Below are 9023 nucleotides of genomic sequence, written 5' to 3' on the forward strand. Positions count from 1 at the left end.
ACCTTTCTATCCGAAAGCGAATGTCATACCACAAGACCACATAACAAGCAATAGTGAAGAAAAGTCTAGACGTTACACTCTTCACTGTTTTGCTTCCCAAATTCTTTGAGGGTGTGTATGGAACCAGTCCTTCGGAGTACTAATAATGAATAGGTTACATAACGGTTGCATATCTATTTCTGTATCAGGATGTATTGGTAGATTCTTATGATTACATGACGTAACAGAACGAGGATGGATGATCCTTATTGACGGCCAGTATAGATTTAGTCTAGAGAAAAAAAATACCATCATTCTGATACCAGAAGATTAATTTCTCATTATCCCTTCCACTCGTTTTGTCTATTTTACATCGCACTTTTGTTCCTCCGTTTGACAAGGTAGAACGTTCGTAGAAAATACAAATAGCTGCCATCTGGAAGTGCAATCCAAGGTTGAGGGCGTCCGATTCTAATGAAAACAGTGGACTGTTTCTCTCGTTCCCATATAACGACAAAATGACACGGAACAATTCAAAATCCTTTTACTAAATTTGTAATTGGCGTTACTCTCCTTTTGAGAGTGAAAAACAGAAAGCTTCTTGGTTTACACGAAAAGATGTCTACAAATAGTGAATGCTTATTGGTAAACAAGCCAAGATGTCAAAAAATATGGGAAATGTTTATTGGTAAACAGGCCAAGATGTCAAAAAATATGGGAAATGTTTATTGGTAAACAGTCCAATACTTCAAGAATTAGTGAATGTTTATTGGTAAACAAGCCAAGATGTTAACAAATACTGAATTTTTATTGGTAAAAACGCAAGTGTCAACAAATAGGGAAAAATTTTTGGAAAACACGCTATGATGTTAACAAAAAGTGAATTAATTCCTAAACACAGAATAATTGGTATGACACTCACTTTCAGATAAGAATGCCCTGGGTTCGATCCTTTCTCGGCGCATAGTTGACTCCTTGGATCAGGCTCTTTACTCACATTCTCTCATGGTACTCAGGTGTAAAATGAGTACCCGGTCGGTAACAGCGATGTCTCTGTCGTAAAAAATATATAATTTCGTCTAACATGTTTCGATAATTATGTTACGCGTTGCTGTTTGTCGGGGACCCTTTGCACAGCGCGTTCAGCGTGTTTAGTGGATATTGCGCTATTTTAAAGCTCATGTTTAATTTTTAAATCTTTCTCAATAGGGTTATCAGCAGAACAATTAATTTCTAACCAAAACTAGCATTTATATTGATTAATACCATAAAACGCGCGCAAAGCAATTTACAAGTTGTCCTAAGTGATAAGCAACACGTATCTTGTAGGACGAAATATGACGCCTATTATGCGTTTATATATTATTTATCCGACTGAGACAAGACTATTAGCCTACAGGTACTCATTCTACACCTGAGAACAGTGAGAAAATATAAGTAAAGAACCTATTCCAAGGATTCAACAATATGTGTCTCTAAGAGCGCGATCCGAAGGCGAGTGGCAAACCACTGGACCAGATAGCATCACAATTGTCTCTAGTAACCCACAAGTCGTTTGTCATTACATAAATTAACGCAGTTAAAAATACGTTTATTTAAAGATTAAAGCAGTGGCAGTTGATTCACAAGTTTTCCCTATAACAACAACAACAACAACAACAATAATAATAATAATAATAATAATAATAATAATAATAATAATAATAATAATAATAATAATAATAATAATAATAATAATAATAATAATAAAATAATAATAATAATAATAATAATAATAATAATAATAATAATAATAATAATAATAATATAATATAATAATAATAATAATAATAATAATAATAATAATAATAATAATAATAATAATAATAATAATAATAATAATAATAATAATAATAATAATAATAATGATGAGATGATGATGATGATGATGATGATGAATGATGATGATGATGATGTATGATGATGATGATGATGATGCGATGATGATGATGATGATGATGATGATGATGATGATGATGATGATGCGACGATGATGATGAATATGATATAATAATGATGAATAATGAGAATATATAATATAATAATATAATAATAATAATATATAATAATAATAATAATAATAATAATAATAATAATAATAATAATAATAATAATAATAATAATAATAATAATAATAATAATAATAATAATAATAATAAATAATAATAATAATAATAATAATAATAATAATAATAATAATAAATAATAATAATAAAATAATAATAATAATAATAATAATAAATAATAATAATAATAATATAATAAATAATAATAATAATAATAATAATAATAATAATAATAATAATAATAATAATAATAATTAATAATAATAATAATAATAATAATAATAATAATAATAATATAATAATAATAATAATAATAATAATAATAATAATAATAATAATAATAATAATAATAATAATAATAATAATAATAATAATAAATAATAATAATAATATAATAATAATAATAAATAATAATAATAATAATAATAATAATAATAATAATAATAATGAATTTATATAGCAACTAAAAATCCATATATATATATATATATTATATATATATATATATATATATATATATATATATATATATATATATATATATATATATATATCTTGCTCTGGGTTTATTACAACGTATTTAAACATCACAATTGCTTTGTTGCCAAATCCTTGATTTTGTGATCCACCGACAGTTCTAAAAATGCTCCATGAATTTTTTTTAGTTTATCAACAATTTATATTGACGCCTCGCCTACATTCGATTTTGTCTCGTTCCAAAATGTTCTCTTCCCTACACACATCGCCTCCATTGTGTCGTCTTTCAGTTGTCGCTTGTTCCTACACATCCAATCCATTACACCCAGTACACATTTTCACATGTGTTTATAACATGTTGTTAGTTTTTGGTATATTGAGTTCTAAATAGCTGGGTATCATCAGAACATTGGTGGGAGGACAGACCAAAGCTCGTGATAAACTGTAAAAGTTGATGTATGTATAGAACAAATAACACAGGTCCATGAACTGACCCCTGCAGGACCCCGCATTTCAAAGAAATTTGATAAGACCTCATATTATTTACAACTAAAATGCATTGTTTATTTGATAAATACGATTGAAAGCAAATAGATGTCGATGGGGAAATGCCGAAAGTTATTTTTAAACTTTTTAACACTGTGTCATGATCGGCAGTGTCAAAAGCAGATGATCAAACAAGGAGGTTTAAATGTTCATAAAATTAAAGAAGATCATTTACAACCCGGATAAGAGCATTTTCGGTCGAGTGGTATTTGCTGTAGGAAGACTGTAAGATTTCTTCCATGAAATTTATTTTTACATTACGAAATTGATTGGAATCTTGAATTTAATAAACACAAATCAGATAATTTGGACGTTTCTTGTTACCCCTTTATCAACAAAAGAGGATGAATGAAACACTACGGATGAATGAGAAAATATGTGACAGTGGTGTCGTGAAGGTGAATTTCATTCACATATTATCTCTTTTGTCTGTAGTGTTTCATTCATCCTGATTTGTTAATAAAGGAAAAAACCGAAACGTTCATATTATCTGCTTTGTTTATTAAATTGAAGTTTACATTCATTTTCACATCGTTACTTATTTATTCAAGTTTCGAACATTTTGGAAAGTAAAGAATGTAAAACCATACATGTTTTCTTTATTCAGCCCATAGGGGATACATATGACATTAGACTATTCCAAGACAAGACTGGAATAATCCAGGCGTTAGCCGCAGTGCAGATATGGACATTGAGTTAGGGCGAGGTATTTTGCTTAAGGCCACACAGCACAATCGGTATTCGAATTCAGTTCCTCTCGAGTACGAAGCGAAGACCGTACGCCTGATGCACGCTGCCCTAAGTAAAATGTTAAAAGAAACTGTGAAGATTTGAGCATCCATTTCACTTTCTGGCTTCTTCGAATTTTTGAGTAAGAATTATGTACGTTTCTAACACGTAAGGGGGGTCTTGTGGTTTGAGCAGGCCTGCCAACTTGAAATTTTTAAAAATCGTAATTTTTAGGTATTAATAATAGTAGCCGATGTTACTAACGGTTTATAAATCAACAAATTAACCTCACATTAACCAATTGCATAACTCTTCAAAATACTTAAAAGCGTGAACTTGGCATCAACTTTTATTTTCAATAAGTTTTAATTATTTAGAGATACTCGTAACGTTTTTAAATTGGAGACGACATTTTATAATTTACACATTTTCGGTTGTTGTTGGCAGTTCTGGTTGTGTGATGTGTTGTTTGGCATTTCATTGGCGGACCTTCGGGGTGCATGTCCAACGGTTTACGTATGAACACGTTTTGTGATATGTTGCTGTGTAACACATGGAAGATCTTCGTGGTGCATGTCCAGAGGTTTACGTATGAACACGTTTTGTGATGTGCTACTGTGTGATACATGGAGGACATTCGTGGTGCATGTCCAGAGGTTTACCTATGAACACGTTTTGCCAGAATAAGAAAAAGACAAACAAGCTTCATTTGCCTGGCTGTGTGGAGAGAGGAGATAGAGAGGCTCGTGAAATGATAGATGGAAAGCAAAGCAATATCAACGTATATCGGCCGTTTTCAAAAAAACGCCAAATTCGAGTCTTCACATTTTTACAAAGTCAAGTAGTTCCAACATACTCATTATTTTGTGTATGCTTTCTATGATATGTATGCGACATAAAATTGTAATAACAGGGCTTAATGAGTTTCCAGTGGTCACTTATTCAAGTATTTGTGAATCACGATCCACATGTGACTCATTCCTGTTACGCTTATACAATTATGTCACATTACATAAGTTAACACATTTTTTGGACAACTATTGAAATAAAACATTGAAAAACAATAAACACAGAACATTGATACTAATTCTGACAATAAAATGACATTTATTGTTTTACAAAATGCAATCAGAAATCAGTTTTTGTAAAACAAAGGATATTATTTCAGCAATCATCATCTCCCAAAAATTATAGGAAAATGACAAAAATAAAAAATGTTTACCATAGTCTAGGTATATAAGTGTTAAACACCACAAATAATATTTCCTTTCAAGTATTTATATTTATCATGAAAAAAATGAAAAAGATATTCTTAACAGGAATGAGTTTGTGTAACAGGAATGAGTCGACCTAACAGGAATGAGTTTTCTGTTACAGGAATGAGTAATTACAACATATTTATTCGAAAGGATTATAAATTCAATACGCTTAGTGATTGAAACTCAGAAGGGGAACAAAATGGTTAGGGCGCCAATACATTGATTTGGGGCTTATCTTAGTAGAGACCAACAAAAGAGCACCGACATTGTTTGTTAACTTAACTCTAGGTTGAATCAATTGATTCAAGATAACTCTTTTGTGGCAGTTCGGAATGTTTGGATAACCAGACAAAAGAGGCATTTTTAAAACACTAGAAAGAGCAAGAAGCTGCCACATACCCATGTATGATTTTGGTTTACTTAATGACATAACGTCCAGTTTGAACAACTCTTCCAGGGTATCTTTATCACTTATGTGAACATCGGGAATATAATGGTCCAAGTTTGTGACAAAAAAAACAACAACTGTCTGGATGTTGTCATTGAGTGAAGTAAGGTTTGAATCTGACAAATTAAATAATGGTCCTTGCGTAAAGCCAGCTCTTGTATCAATCTTATTCGTATTTCGTCTGTTGTGTGTGTTTTTGCCAAATGTATACACTGCACCACAGGCAGGCAGGCAATCCCCATCGGCCCTCAGCTTGACTGAAAATAACCGTTTCCCATCACACAGAGATCTAGGTATATCATTTGGAATGAAATGTGTAAACCTGTTGTCAATACCAATGCGAGTTTTGATTACACTTCTGCTGGCCCCAACTATTTCACAAACACGTAATGCTTGATTTTCACATTCATTAACCACTTCATCAAATGATTTGCATTCATTCAATCTTTTAATAAAACCATTGTATTCGATTTCAGTCGGCATCACCTTAATGTCTATGTCATCTTGGTCATGTTCATCACTTGAATCACTGTTTAAGTCAACCGGAGCAACTTCAGGCATGACTCCATCATTACCTTTGAAAACCTGTTGCTTCAAATCACTTTGTAGAAATGAATGAAATTTAATTGATTTGACCAACAACATTTTTTAACATTCTTGACTCCTTTTCTCCAAAGCACTGAAGCAACCATATTAATGTTTTCACATTTTTACATGCACTTGTTTCTCTGTCCCTTTTTCTTGGAGTAACAACCCAAAATGGCTTAAGTTGGTAGAATGAAGCAAATGGCACATATGGGTTTCAAGAGATGTATCATTTGTACAAATGTGACATTGTATCACATAATAGTCTTCTTTATTTCTTGACTTTATTTCTTGTTGTTGTGTTTCTCTTTCCTGGAGCTAATTTAGAAGTGTCACCTTTCAGGAAAAAATCGAGTACTATTTGTTTGACAAGATCTGGGAATTTAGGAGGCATTTGACGTCGTTGCCAAAATTTTCCAAGAGTTTATATTTTTGAGAGTCATACCAGCTGCCAAATGTTTCACGGATTTGTATTTGTGCCTTCTGTTCCTCAAATGTTTGATGTTTTATAGGAGTGCAAAATGATATTGTAATGTTCTTTTCACTTAATTTTTGCCTCCTTTCTCGTTTTTTTCTGCTATCTTTCAAAAGTTTCCTAGTTTTTGATCGGGGTGTCAACGGAAGTTTGTGTTTTTTTTAATGACCTGTCCAAGCGCTTTTTGTACTTTTTTGATTTCTTTTTCGAATGAGAAAGAGAGGATAACAGCCTTTTCACTTCTTCAAGACTTTGGTTTTTCAACATAAAGGTTTCATTGGCTGTTTTAGTAGCTTGATATCTTTGACGAGAGACATACTGGAGTGGAGATTTTGAGCGTGAGGGTGGAGTGTAACTCAGATCAAGATTTTGCTGTTTCCGGTTTGTAGTGTGTGTGTGATAATTTTTTATCCAATTCTTTCTCTGTTTGCGTTGTTCTCTTGGTGTCTTATCTTTTATGGACTTTTTCTTTCCACTCGATTTGTCGCTCTGGTATTTATCTTGTTCTTTTTTAAGACAAACAGCGCGTCGAATAGGATCTCCATCTCGTCTTTGACGGTAAAGTCGTTACTTTCGGCTGACATCATGGCTTTTTGGCCTTTATGAAGAAAACAAAATAAAACAATCGTTACAACAAAGCTATGACCCTTGAAAATGAACAATAATATCAAGTTACATTTCGCCATCCTCATTCCTATTACAAAACAAGGTGTAACATGAATAAAGTCAAGAAACAAAGAAGACTATTATGTGATACAATGTCACATTTGTACAAGCGATACCGGGACGTTAAAATCATAGTAATCATCTAAAATGTATCTGAGCCTAACAGGCAACAAACTATGTTTGGACATTAGGCATTTGGTATTGGCAAGGTAACGTTGCACTAAAAATAGTCTTTCAGCAATGGAAGAAATTAATATGTAAACAATAAAAATTGTTTTTAATGGTAACCTTGAAACCATGAATGTTACCACTTTAATGGACATAGGCCTGTAACACTTCAGCGGTTTACAAAACACATTACCAAACACATCCTTATGAAACAAAAGAATATGCTATGAATCAATAAACCATGTGGAGGCGCCGTGGCCGAGTGGTTACCGAAAGGGACTCCCGACTTGGAGGTAACAGGTTCGAAAATCTCCACAACCATAGAGTGGTTTCCTTAATCAAGGAAATAAATTCTGGTTGCTTCACTTTGCTTCACCCAGGTGTATATTATGGTACCAGTGCTGCTGGGGAATGTAATTTGCTATAGACCAACGTCGTATTCATAAGTTAAATGTCTGTTTCATGCTACAGAAAAAGGGATAAGCTCCGATTCTATAGGCCATTATGCTCCAAAGGACTTAGTTACAATAAAACGTGTGTTTCATTTTATGACAGTTCACATTCCTCATTCCTGTTACTCATTCCTGTTATGTTTTCCTCATTCCTGTTACAAAACAAGGTGTAACCGGAATGAGTGTAACAGGGATGAGTTTATCTCGCTTTGATTCATGCTATCCCTAAAATATGGTTTACTCCAACATTAAAGCATGACTATTATTTAGAGCCTTAAAAAAGCTATATACTGATAATTTTTATTTTTGATTCAATTACTAATTTAAATAACAAGCCTTGGTAACAGGAATGAGGGTCATGGTCTAATGTTGAACATTACTCACCATTCTTGAAGCGGTGTTGATCTAGAAATCACACTGGATGAAAAAAACATGTGTTTGTAGTTTCGGCCGTGATGGAAAAGAGGTATCTACGGCGATAAAACATTGTTAGTTGCACTTCTATTGTTTAGAGGATTTTAATTGGTTAATTTTCACTGCCGTTACAGGAATGAGTAACCCCCTTGGTGACAAACTTTAATAATATATAATAAAAATTTTAAAAGTCTGATTGTTACAAACTTTTATAAGGATGTTAGAAGATGGCAATTTGCATCAGCTGAATTCATATCTGTATACAACAAGACACTCCATTTTGTTTAGAATTCGACTTCTAGCCATCATGCAAAAAAAAAAAGGACAGGGTATTTTCCTCTACCCCCGTCAATACAATACGTCATATCTCTCCTGAATCTCTCTCTTGATTTTTGTTCTCTATGTTTCATACAAGTTAGTAATGTGTAGTGAGACTGTGTAAGCAAGTATTTGCTAACACTATATGCATCAAATATGTCAAAGAGACAATTATTGTCACAGGACAGGAATTTGGCAGTTTTTTGAAAAAGGCCGATATAACCACGCCTCTCGGACATGCGTTGTAATCTAAACAACAAATGGCAGTGATTTGGTAAACACAGCAAACTACACAGGTGTTATTCTTGATGGCATGTGTCTAAGTGATTAGCCACTGTTCTAGCGCTTGATCAAGAAAACCAACATAGAAAATTATCTGTAAGCTTAAATGTCTATAATGTG

Source organism: Berghia stephanieae, chromosome 15 (assembly GCF_034508935.2).
Source record: "Berghia stephanieae isolate SIO BIC M18660-M18661 chromosome 15, UCSD_Bste_1.3, whole genome shotgun sequence".
In the NCBI taxonomy this organism is placed as follows: Eukaryota; Metazoa; Mollusca; class Gastropoda; order Nudibranchia; family Aeolidiidae; genus Berghia; species Berghia stephanieae.